The sequence below is a fragment of the Bombina bombina genome, chromosome 6 (genome assembly GCF_027579735.1).
Source record: "Bombina bombina isolate aBomBom1 chromosome 6, aBomBom1.pri, whole genome shotgun sequence".
Classification (NCBI taxonomy): domain Eukaryota; kingdom Metazoa; phylum Chordata; class Amphibia; order Anura; family Bombinatoridae; genus Bombina; species Bombina bombina.
Window position 1 is genome coordinate 823,579,282 of NC_069504.1, and position 13,189 is coordinate 823,592,470.

Genomic DNA, 13,189 nt, shown 5'->3' on the forward strand with positions numbered 1-13,189 from the left:
TTAAGAAAAAAAAAATACCCAATAAAATTATTAACCCCTAATTCCGCCAACCACAACATCACAAAATACCTAATACATCTATTAACCCCTAATCCGCCACCCCCCCACAATGCATTAAACATAATTTACCTATTAATTCCTAAACTGCCAACCCCCACAATGCAAAAAACTAACTAAATGACTAAGCACCCTAAACTAACACCCCCTAAATTAACCCCTTAATTACATTAAAAAATACTACATTACAATAAAAATTAAAATAAAAATACATTACCTTAATCTAAAATTACAGAAAATAAAAAAACATAACATTACAAAAAATAATAAACAACACTATCCAAAATAGAAAAATTAAACCAAATCCCTATGAAAATAACCCCCCTTAAAATGGCTTTTTGTAGGGCATTGCCCTAAACAAATCAGCTCTTTTGCAAATTGCCCAACAAACCCTAATTAAAAAAAATAAAAAAAAAAAAAATAACACTAACACCCCAAATAGGTACTCACGGTTTCAGACGTCCGGTGTAGAAGGTCTTCTTCCAGGCGGGTCCATCATCCTCATCCACAGCGAAGGCGGCATGGAGCGGAGGTCCATAGCGGTCTTCCCAGATGTGGCAGTCTTCCCAGATGTGTATGAAGCGAAGGCGGAGCATAGCAGAGGTCCAGAGCGGTCTTCCCAGATGTGGGGATCCTCAGCGACAGTCAGTGGCGGCTCTCCTCAGCGGCGGCGGTCCTCAGCAAAGGCGTGGAGGATCCTCTTCATGCGAATGTCTGCCGCACACTAAACATTGAATTCTAGGTACCCCATTATTTTTGGGATACCTTGCATTCCTATTGGCTGAAATTTTTAAAATCAGCCAATAGGATGAGAGCTACTGAAATCTTATTGGCTGATTTCAGCCAATAGGATTTCAGTAGCTCTAATCCTATTGGCTGTTTTGAAAAATTCAGCCGATAGGAATGCAAGGTACCCCAAATTGATTGAGGAACCTTGCATTCAATAATTAGTATACGACGGACATCGAATGAAGAGAAGCCTCCAAGCCGCTGAGTTCCGCCGCCGCCGAGGACCACCGACGCCACCACAAATGACCACCGCCGAGGATCGCCACATCTGGGAAGACCGCTCCGGACATCCGCTCCGCGCCGCCTTCGCTGTGGATGAAGATGATGGACCCGCCTGGAAGAAGACCTTCTTCTCCCAACTTCTGAAACCTTGCGTACCTGTTTGGGGCTTTAGTGTTAGGATTTTTTTTTTTTTTTTTGTTTCTTTTTGTTTTTTTTTAGATTAGGGTTTATTGGGCAATTTCAAAAAGAGCTGAATGCCCTTTTAAGGGCTGTGAAAAGAGCTGAATGCCCTTTAGGGGCAATGGGTAGTTTAGGTTTATTAGTGTTAGTTTTTTTATTTTTGGGGGGTTTGGTGGGTGGGGGGTTTTACTGTTAGGGGTTACTTTGTTTATTTTTAATGTAAAAGCTGATTTCTTTAGGGCAATGCCCTACAAACAGCCCTTTTATGGGCTATTGGTAGTTTAGTATTAGATTAGGGGGTGTTTTTATTTTGGGGGGATTTTTTATTTTTATAGGGGTATTAATTTAGGTTTAATTTTATTATTTTTGATAGCTTTGTTTATTTATTTCTGTATTTTTACTTTTATTTTTGTAGCTTGGGGGGGGTTACATTTTTAACACATAGACTGCCCTCTGGGCAGGCTTATCAACTAGTATAAATATATATATATATATATATATATATATATATTTATATATATATATATACGTATATATATATATATATATATATATATATATATAATTTTACTAAAAGAAACAAAGAATTAAAGTGCAGTTAAAGGGGCATATGTATCAAGCTCTGAATGAATACAAAACGATGTCCACCTAAAAATATAAAGAAAAATATGGTGCAGATAGCTTCACACAACAGTGCATGAAAGGGATTAGGCTTACCAATACTCAGTCGACGCGTTTCGGCCCCAATAAGGCCTAATCCCTTTCATGCACTGTTGTGTGAAGCTATCTGCACCATAATTTTCTTTATATTTTTAGGTGGACATCGTTTTGTTGGGCCAATCTGGTTCAAACCCTAATCCTGTTTCACACTCCTGTGGACACAGCCCTTCCTCCCCTCACACCCTCAAGGATAGATCTACACTGTGGGATCACTACAAGGAATATCCATCTAGGTCTGGGTGACTTTTATCACTTTATATACACCGGATTTTTTATTTTTTTTCATTTTGTCATTTTGATTTTTTCGTCACTGAATTGCAATTCACATATTGATTTTCCATAGACACATTTTTCTATTTTTATATTGAGTCATTTCCCACGACAATCATTACTTTTTGGATTTCACACTATTTTTTTGGATTTCACACTATTGACTATTTCTGGACACTAGACATTTGTATATATATTTTTGATGTATTGTTGACAATTTTCTGAGTATCCTCATTACCCCAACCCGTGCATTCTCAGTCTGACATCTGTGATTATTTGTTGCTTACTATCTGTTGCTGATATTTTGCACATTGCTTGTATTTACTATTGTTTTACTCATTTATTCTCATGGATCCATGATTTACACTGTATGTTTTTAGACATTGTTAATAAATTTTAGAATTTTAATATTTTAACAATTTTATTGAACATATTTGCTTTCCCCTTTTGCCTCCAGCTTGGTAGGCGCTTGGGGGGGGTCCCCTTTATCACTTGTTATGTATAATGGCACACATGAACTAACACTCTTTAGCTGTGAAAAACTGTCAAATGCATTTAGATAAGAGGTGGCCTTCAAGGGCTTAGAAATTTGAATATGAGACTACCTAGGTTTATCTTTCAACTAAGAATAACAAGAGAACAAAGCAAATAGAGGATAAAAGGGAATTAGAAAGTTGTTTACAATTGCATGCCCTATCGGAATCACAAAAGTCTAATTTCGACTAGACTTTCCCTTTAAGCACTGGTGAGAACAGGCTGAATCCCACCACTGACGTTCTTGCTGTTTCATTCAATTTCAAACAAATTAGTATACATTTTAACAAACGGGTCTTTTCAAATACATGGTAGACATTTAATTAATTTGTATATATGCATCAGAAAATAAGCACTAAATTAATATCTCTATGCAAATACATTTATAAAAAAAACATTTAAAATTATATTTTTTATTGTAACATTAGCATTATTTGCTGTTAATGGACAAACTCCTTAAAAAGTCTCTTGGGTATTGTTTATCTTATCTCCTTTGCTGGGACCAATCAGAGAAGATATAAATAAGCTTCTGCGCATACTAACAATTACTGTGCAGCATGAAGGGAGGAGAATGCTCTCCAGTCTTTCTGCGGGCAGTTAAAAATCTACTGTTTTCAGATTTAAATTACAGGAAAAGCAGGTAAAATAAATCATGTATAATGCATTTTTTTCTGTGCATAATTAAATATTTAATGGAAAATTAAGTTTAGAGTTTAATTCTCTTGTAACAAGGCACAAACATCTACTGCATAAATAAATCCTTTTTTTTTTTTTTTTTTTTGGGCTTCATTCAAATTTAATTGAATAACCTGACACTGTATCACAGGTAAAGAGCACATTTTAAATGGCAGATCTTAAAATAGAAACAAACCCTTTACAATAGACCAAATTGTGAAAAGCAAATTGATTGGAGTGGAAAAAAATCCTTTTAAATCAATCTGAAAAAATGGTGAGTTTCAGGTTGACCTGTGAACCCTCCTGCCTCATCTGTCTGAAAGCAACAGGCACATCTGTACTAAAGAGTCAACAACATTAGGATACTGAGGATGAAAGAACTAGAAAATTGTTTCACAGACAGCTGTGAAAAGAGCACATAATGATTGTGAAGGACACATTATACAGTTTATACAGTATGTATGTACTGGTGATGTAAAGCTTTAACTCTTAATGGCATGGAAGCTCTGTAACTGCAAATACCAATAATTTTTGAATGAATGAATGAATGAATACATTTAGTCTATACTTTTAATATGTTATTCTGTTAAACCTCTTTACAAACATATCAAACATTTTGAAATACTGGCATTAAAGGGACACTGTAACCAAAATTTTTCTTTCGTGATTCAGATTGAGCATGAAATTTTAAGCAACTTTCTAATTTACTCCTATTTTCAATTTTTCTTCGTTCTCTTGCTATCATTATTTGAAAAAGAAGGCATCTAAGCTTTTTTTTTGGTTTCAGTACTCTGGACAGCACTTTTTTTATTGGTGGATGACTTTATCCACCAATCAACAAGGACAACCCAGGTTGTTCACCAAAAATGGTCCGGCATCTAAACTTACATTCTTGCATTTCATAAAGATACCAAGAGAATGAACAAAATTTGATAATAGGAGTAAATTAGAAAGTTGCTTAAAATTTCATGCTCAATCTGAATTACGAAAGAAAAATTTTGGTTACAGTGTCCCTTTAATTTTCTAGAGAAAAGTAAAGAAAATAAATAAAAGAATTAAAACAAAATTAATTTTTTTATTAATGAACTATTGCTTGCACACAACTATGCAGACAACTATGCGTTTAACCCATGCAAAGGGATTAAATCCATAGTTAAAGTTGGTTCGAAAGCAGCAATGTACTACTGAGAGCTAGCTGAACACTTCTGATGAGCCAATGACAAGAGGAATAGAAACATAGCCCCTAATCACCAGTTAGCTCCCAGTAGTGCAATTGTTGCTGCTAAGAATATGTTCATATGCTTTTAAGCAAAGGATACCAAGAGTACAAAGTAAATTTGATAAAATTTGATAATAAACTTGAATTTAAAAGTATCATAAAATTACATGCTCTGTCAAAATCATAAAAGATTAATTTTGACTTTCATCTCCCTTTAATAAAAACAACTTTTTACATGTGTTCCTTGCTAAACTGCATCCTGCAGAAAGTTGTCTACTGTCTTTACAAAACATGAGAACTAATTTTAGATTTATACTTATCTTGTGTGTACGTTTCTTTTGTTGAAAGCAAACAGCCATTATCCCCCAAGCCTGTCATTAAAAAAGGACATTAAAGGAATATGAAACCCATAATTTTTTCTTTAATGATTCAGATAGAGCATGTAATTTTAAGCATCTTTCTAATTTACACCTATTACAATTTTTTCTTCGTTCTCTTGGTATCTTTCGGCTAGATTTAGAGTTCTGCGGCCAAAGGGGTGCGTTAGCTATGCATGCTTTTTCCCCCCCGCACCTTTTAAATACTGCTGGTATTTAGAGTTCACAGAATGGTTGCGTTAGGCTCCAAAAAGGGAGCGTAGAGGCATATTTACCGCCACTGCAACTCTAAATACCAGCGGTGCTTACAGACGCGGCCAGCTTCAAAAACGTGCTTGTGCACGATTCCCCCATAGGAAACAATGGGGCAGTTTGAGCTGAAAAAAAACCTAACACCTGCAAAAAAGCAGCGTTCAGCTCCTAACGCAGCCCCATTGTTTCCTATGGGGAAACACTTCCTAAGTCTGCACCTAACACCCTAACATGAACCCCGAGTCTAAACACCCCTAACCTTACACTTATTAACCCCTAATCTGCCGCCCCCGCTATCGCTGACACCTGCATATTTTTTTTAACCCCTAATCTGCCGCTCCTTACACCGCCGCAACCTACGTTATCCCTATGTACCCCTAATCTGCTGCCCCTAACACCGCCGACCCCTATATTATATTTATTTACCCCTAATCTGCCGCCCCCAACGTCGCCGCCACCTACCTACACTTATTAACCCCTAATCTGCCGACCGGACCTCACCGCTACTATAATAAAGTTATTAACCCCTAATTCGCCTCACTCCCGCCTCGCAAACCCTATAATAAATAGTATTAACCCCTAATCTGCCCTCCCTAACAACGCCGACACCTAACTTCAAGTATTAACCCCTAATCTGCCGACAGGACCTCGCCGCTACTCTAATAAATGTATTAACCCCTAAAGCTAAGTCTAAACCTAACCCTAACACCCCCCTAAGTTAAATATAATTTTTATCTAACGAAATAAAATAAATCTTAAATAAATAAATTATTCCGATTTAAAGCTAAATACTTACCTGTAAAATAAACCCTAATATAGCTACAATATAAATTATAATTATATTGTAGATATTGTAGCTATTTTAGGATTAATATTTATTTTACAGGCAATCAGCCAATCGGATTGAACTTGAATCGGATTGGCTGATTCCATCAGCCAATCAGAATTTTCCTACCTTAATTCCGATTGGCTGATAGAATCCTATCAGCCAATCGGAATTCGAGGGACGCCATCTTGGATGACGTCCCTTAAAGGAACCGTCATTCGTCGGGAAGTCATCGGCCAGGATGGATGTTCCGTGTCGGCGGGATGAAGATGGATCTAAATATCTGAATTCTTTATTATTAGTAAATAACTATGAACATGTTGATACGTACATATTTGTAATGATTAGAATATGAGTTAATATTATATGCGTTAAAACAAAAACTATTTAAAATATGCTATGCAAAGCTCATGCCAATTTACTTTAAACCCAATCTTTCATTCAGAGCTGCATTTAAAATATTACAATGAGACCTAAAATAGCAGTTACAAACATTCAGCAATATGATTTACAGTGTTAATTTAAGCAATAGGATAATATATATGTTCTGCTATTTAACTGCAATCCTAATACAAAATTAACTTACAATATCAGAACTTGCACAGATGATTTACTTAGCAAATCAGATACAGATTTAAACAATACCTAGGCTTATGATTACCAATTTAAAATACAATATACTTCACCAATTTTGAACAAATTCGTAGCAGTCTTTAGGTCATCTCAGAAGACAGATAAGTAATTTTTGCAATCAATGAGAAGGAGGTAGTCAGCTTGTTTAGATTGGTTTTAAAATGCCCAGCAGCAGATATCATCCAAAGTTAAAACAGCCTTTTTCCTTCTTCTCTTTTGCTTACTTATATATGTTTTCAATCATTGATGACATCATGTGGGTGGCACTACGGGAGCTGACCTTCCCATTGGTTATCTGGGAAGTCTAAATCGGATTGGCCCTTGGAGATTTCATTTTTAACAGCCAGAAAGAACCTTCTGGCTGTAGTTCTCGCAACATAACACCAGGTGGCAGCATTACAAACAGACAGTACAAAAACAATGCAGCATGACAATACATACAAATTCATTTAACCAACATTTTTAGCCAGTGAAATATTTCTTTAAACTATGTAATAACTGCCATAATTTCTTGTATTAATCTCTCCCAATATTAATTATAGGTGAAGCGGCATCAGATTAATTTCCTGATCGTTTTGATATGAAACGTCATGTTTTATATTATTAACATTGTATTATATTAAAGCAATTTAACACTGCTAATTATTAGCTTAAAATGCATTATAATTTTATCAGTATTCTGGCATTTCTTTGCAAATAACAGCTTATTTTTATATCTCCAGATTGGTAGTATTTAAAACTCCTGATATACTGCATTCACCCAGATGTAGTATGTGACATTTCTGTGTATTTCTTCCTGAATACATAAATCCTGTTTATGTAGATCTGAAATAAAAATAAATGTTAATGATCACTTCTCTTCAGGTCCATAAACATCTATTCATGTTCTTAAACACACAGAGGCTAAGATATTCATGCTTTCAAAATATGTATGTCTTGTATTTATTTTCCTAGTATATTTTATTTGAAATCTAACTACAGTTGCTTTGAAATCATAATGTAAGCCATGGGTCTTCTCTATGTTATTCTAACCCCAGACACAATGTCTGTGTCACGTGTATTCTGATGTTATCAGCCACACAGCCTGAGTCACTTGGCAGGCAGTTGTCAATTTTCAGCTCCTTTGAAGAATGTTTGTATCTCTCACATTTCTTCAGACGGATCGGCATTTCCCTTGGAGGAAATCCATATATGGGCCTGTATCCTGTTCTCTGTCAAAATTACTTCCCCAACATTCCTCTAAGTGACTGTATTAAATTGGGTAGGCCAAATGTCATAGAGTCATAAAACTCTGCATATAGTCAAATGAGCATGGTCACTGAGTCAGTTCCTTTTGGAAAATGTCTGTGTGCTCACACCGCAGGGGTCGTGCTTCAAAAGGCTATGCTGATTTCCAATCCTGATAAATGTATATTCACCCAGCTCTCATCTTGTAGGGGGTTTTGAGTTAAATCCTGACATCAGAATTTCTATTCTACAGCACATCTGATAAAATAGACGGCTTCATATATATACACACATCCTTTTTATATTATTTCATTTACGTATATATTAGTATATATATATATATATTATGTCATTTACCTTTACCCTGACATAATTCCCCCTTTCAAATTCAAATATATGTAGGACACATGTTTTTGAATTAGATCAAAGTCGTGGTACTCGGTGAGGATGTTGGCCATATACAACATAGACAGTCTCTTATGTAGAAAGTTTGTTATTTTGAGCCTTCATGTTTATCAGTTAGGCATCTTTAAACTACAGTATGTCTTTAGTGTAGTTGGGGATATGATACTTCATTCTCCCTCTATAACTTGTAGTTGGGATCTGGGATGACATGCCCGCAATTGATTGATATGGACCCATTTATCTATGAAACTTTCATTTTTGGGGATCCGTATTTTATAGGCCACTGGAGATATTTTGTCAGTAATGACAAAAGGACCTTTCCATGAGGGAAGAAATTTCTTCTCCCTAACCTGATCTCTTCCAAAGTTATAAAGATAAACTTTATCATTTATTTCATATTCCTTTTTGGATGTTTTGAGATCATAATAGGTTTTAGTGGCAGTTGCGGCTCTTTCTAAATTCCTTTGAGCAAATGCAAAGGCATATTGCAGGTGCTTTCTTAGGTTTTCCACATATTGATGTGTATTGGCAGCGTTTATTAAGTTTTGGTCTGATGTACGGTATAGCAGATGTTGAGGTAGAACCATTCTTCTACCAGTCATCAGCTCAAAAGGTGACATTTTGGTAGCACTACTTGGAGTTGTTTTTAATGCCATTAAGACTAGAGGTAGTTTTACATCCCAGTCTTTACCTGTTTCACACACAAACTTTTTGAGGATTTTAACAATGGACTGGTTGTAACGCTCTACACCACCAATTGAGGCAGCTCTATAAGCCATATGGAGCTTTCTTTTAACCCCTAGTATTTTCCACATTTTGGTCATCACTTCGCTAGTGAAGTGGGTCCCCCGATCTGATTCGATTCTTTGGGGCAAACCAAATCTGGAAAATACAGGGTTGATGAGCAATGCTGCACATGTTTCAGCACTATTGTTAGGTGCACTAATGCACTCTACCCATTTAGTGAACAGGCATGTCACTGTTAACATGTACTTGTTACCTCTTGATGACCTTGTTACCGGACCAATAAAATCAATTTGTATATCTGACCATGGCATTACCATCCCCCTTTTCTGCAATGGCGCTCTATGCGTTGGTGCAGTGGGTTGGAACTGTGGGCAGATTAAACACCCTTGACAGTAGGTTTGAACATCTTTCAACATGTGTGGCCAAAAAGCATAATCACGTAATATTTCATACGTGAGTTTGGCAACACGATGACCAGATGTGGGAGCATCATGGGCATGTTGAAGCATTAGACCTCATAACTTGATGGGTACTACCCACTGCTAGATGCCAGTTTTGGAAGTTCTAATTAACAAACCATCCTGTAACTTGAATTGTGATCTAGATTTTATTAAGATTCTAAGATCTTCTTTGCCAATGCAATCATCTTTTGAGATGGGGTTGCTTTCAGGATCTTCTATGTGTTTATAGAAGATGCCTACAATGGGGTCTTCTTTTTGACTAGTGATCAGGTCCTCACTAGGAGAATCCTGACTCCATTGTACCAAGTTAGGCTCACTCTGTTGTTTTGCCTGGTTTCTGGTAATGACTTCTACCTGAATTGCACCCATTAAGTGGTCAATATTAAGGAGTTCTCCAGTTATGGCTCCTTGTTTGGCTAATGAATCTGCAAGGTCATTGCCTTCCTTATCAGGACCTAGAACTCTGGAATGACCCTTGGTCTTTTTCCAGTGTATGGTTAAATCATTGGATACCACCAGATTATCAATCTCGCAGAACAACTTGCCATGCTTGACTGGTTTGTTATTGCTTTTCTGCATGCCATTTCTTTTCCAAGTTGGCAGGTATTCAACAAAACTGTCACGCACATAATTTGAGTCAGTTATGATCACAAATTCATGAATACCATGCTCAATAGCCATTTCAATGGTTTTGAAAACAGCAGTTAGTTCTGCAACCTGACTTGATCTTGGTCCAATGTTGAAACCTATAGATATATTTGGGAATCCATTTGCCCCAGTTATACCAATGCCAGCGACTAATCTGCGCTCATTATCAATAGTGGCATGGTAAGAACAACCATCAACATACACCCAAGGTAGTGTTTGACAATGGTCCTCATTGTATATTTTATATGGGGAAAGCAATTGTTCCTCCAGAAAATCATCTTCTGATAATTCTTCCCCAGGATCTCTAGCAGTACAGTCGTGGAGCTCAGCAAGCCCTTGTGCGACTGGATTCTTTTTATTCTGCTTGTAGCGAATTTCTAGTGGCCAGCCTTGTAAGGAAAGAGTCCACGCTGTTATGCGGCTATTAGACAAATTCCCATCTCTTATTCTCTCACTTTGCAAATATAGCAAAGGCTGGTGGGCCGTTTCTACAATTATTTTCTCGCCCTGTATATAGCTGCGGAAATTTTGTAGAGCCCATACAGTAGATAAGAGGGCTTTTTCGCAATCGTTAAACTTTATTTCTACTGGGGATAGATTTTTGCTCACATAAGCAATGGCTTTGTTCAAATTATCATGCTTTTGGTATAAAACAGCACTCATGCTCATATCTGTGTAACCTGTCTCTAAGAAGAAAGGTTTCCCACCTTCAGGGTACGCTAAGCAAGGTGCTTGAGTGAGTTTTCTCTTCAGCTCTCTGATGGCTGTCTCTTGAGACTCACTCCAGTGCCATTTCACATATTTCTTTAGAAGAAGTAGTAGTGGTTTAGCTAATTCCGCATAATTATCAATGAATTTGCGAGAATAATTCATCATACCCAGGAATGATCTCAATTCCTTTAAGTTAGTTGGGTTTTTAGAATTCACTATAGCTTCCACCTTTTTCTTTTGGGGATTTAATCCTTCAGAGGTAACTTCATGTCCCAAGAAGTTTACACAAGTGCGGCACCATTGAGCTTTTTGTAGGGATAATTTGACACCTGCCCTTTTAAGTTGGCTGAGGATGTGTTTAAGCTCTGCGATGTGTTTTTCAAAGTCTGTGCTTTTGATTAAAACATCATCAACATAAGATAAGGTCCCCCTTTCCAGTGCGTCAGGCATAGCCTTATGCATGAATACAGCAAATTCATGTCCAGAATTTATGTATCCAAATGGAAGTCTCTGGAATGCATACTGAACCTTTTGGAAAGAGAATGCTAGCTTATATTGGTCCTCTTCATGTACCTTTATGGTCCAATATCCCTGTGCACAATCGATGGCAGTGAATATTTTGGATCCCTGCATTTGTGCTAGGCACTGGTCAATGTATGGTACAGGCCAGCCAGACATGTATACTCGTTTGTTTAGCTGTCTTAAGTCAGCACACAAACGCCATTGTCCATTGGGCTTAAGGACACCTAGAATAGGATTATTATAAGAGCTGTGCACCTGTCTGATAATACCTCTTTCTTCCAAATTCCTTATGATCTCTGCAAGAGAATCATATGAGGCTAAGGGAAGTCTGTATTGTTTGACAAATACAGGTGGCGCATCGGGATCTGTTTGTATTCTTGCAATGTGCAAGTCTGTAGTACCACAGTCATAAGAATCCTTAGCGAAAATATCCTTGTATTCCACTAGGAGTTCTCGCAGCTGTTGGCGTTCGTCATCGCTGGAACAGCCATTAGCTAAGGATATTTGCTCTTCGACTATTTGCTGAAATCCTGGAAAGATTTCAGGCTGTCCTATTTCATAGGCTTCTTCCAATCTAGAGGTGAGATCCCCTTGATTATAATTTACATTGCTCCCATGACTCTGGGTATTGGGGTAATCTTGCTGTTTGATTGGCTGATCAAACACTAGAGAGGCTTCTTCAATTTTACAGATGCCTTCCTCTGAGCTGAAGGGATAAATAGACTGAACATTAAATAGACCCTCTGGCATAGATGCAAAGGATTGTTCTATTAATTGTTCTTCAGTTAAGTATCCTTCAGGTATTAGCCCAATTACATTATTCTGGAATCCAAAAGTGTAATAACTTGATTCCAGTGCATATCCTACGGTAGTTCCCTTGGATAATGTTATATCCTGTGGGGTCATGTTATGCACAACAATATGTATTGGAACAGTTCCAATATTCACCATAGGAGTGTAAGTCACTGTGACACCCAGATTTTGTATTCTATGGGAGAGGCAAATCAGTGTTTCAGAAGTTTTTAATTTCTGACCTCTCTTTACCTGTAAGGGTAAAAGAAATTTATCAGCCCCAGCAGGAATTATAACATCGCTAGATACCTGCATATTCACAGCATATGGTAATTGCTGGTTTGATTTCAGGGCTGCATTTTCATCCTGAAATACTTCAGGGTCCCCCTTTAACCTTCTCCAGAGGCAAGAATTAATCAAATCTATTTGTATGGCATATCTATGTAAGATATCATTGCCAATGTATATTTGATTATGGGGAGTATTTAAAACTAATAACAGGTGCTTCACTGACTTATTTCCTATAGAGATAGATAATAAGCACTTAGCTGTGATGTTATAGCTTTCAGACCTGTCATCCAGGCCGTTGACACAGTGGTCTTGGGGAGAAAGATATTTAATCACTTTAGGTTCAGCTATTTGCGCTAATAAACCTTTGCTTATATAGCTAGCTTCCTGTTTTAAGTTTATTTTAGCATACTTGGTTTTACCAAGGTCATGCACTTGTATAGGGATAAATAGATCCTCTTTAACTCTCTCAATCTCTGTGAGGTATTGAGTGTGGCCTCCCCCCTTAGGGATTTTATGATCCCCCTTGTGGAGTGATATGGTTAATACATCGCCATCTAGGGAAATATTCGCTATCTTTCCAGGCGAAATTTTAAAAGTATTACCATCAGGGCCACTAAAAGGAGTCTGATCA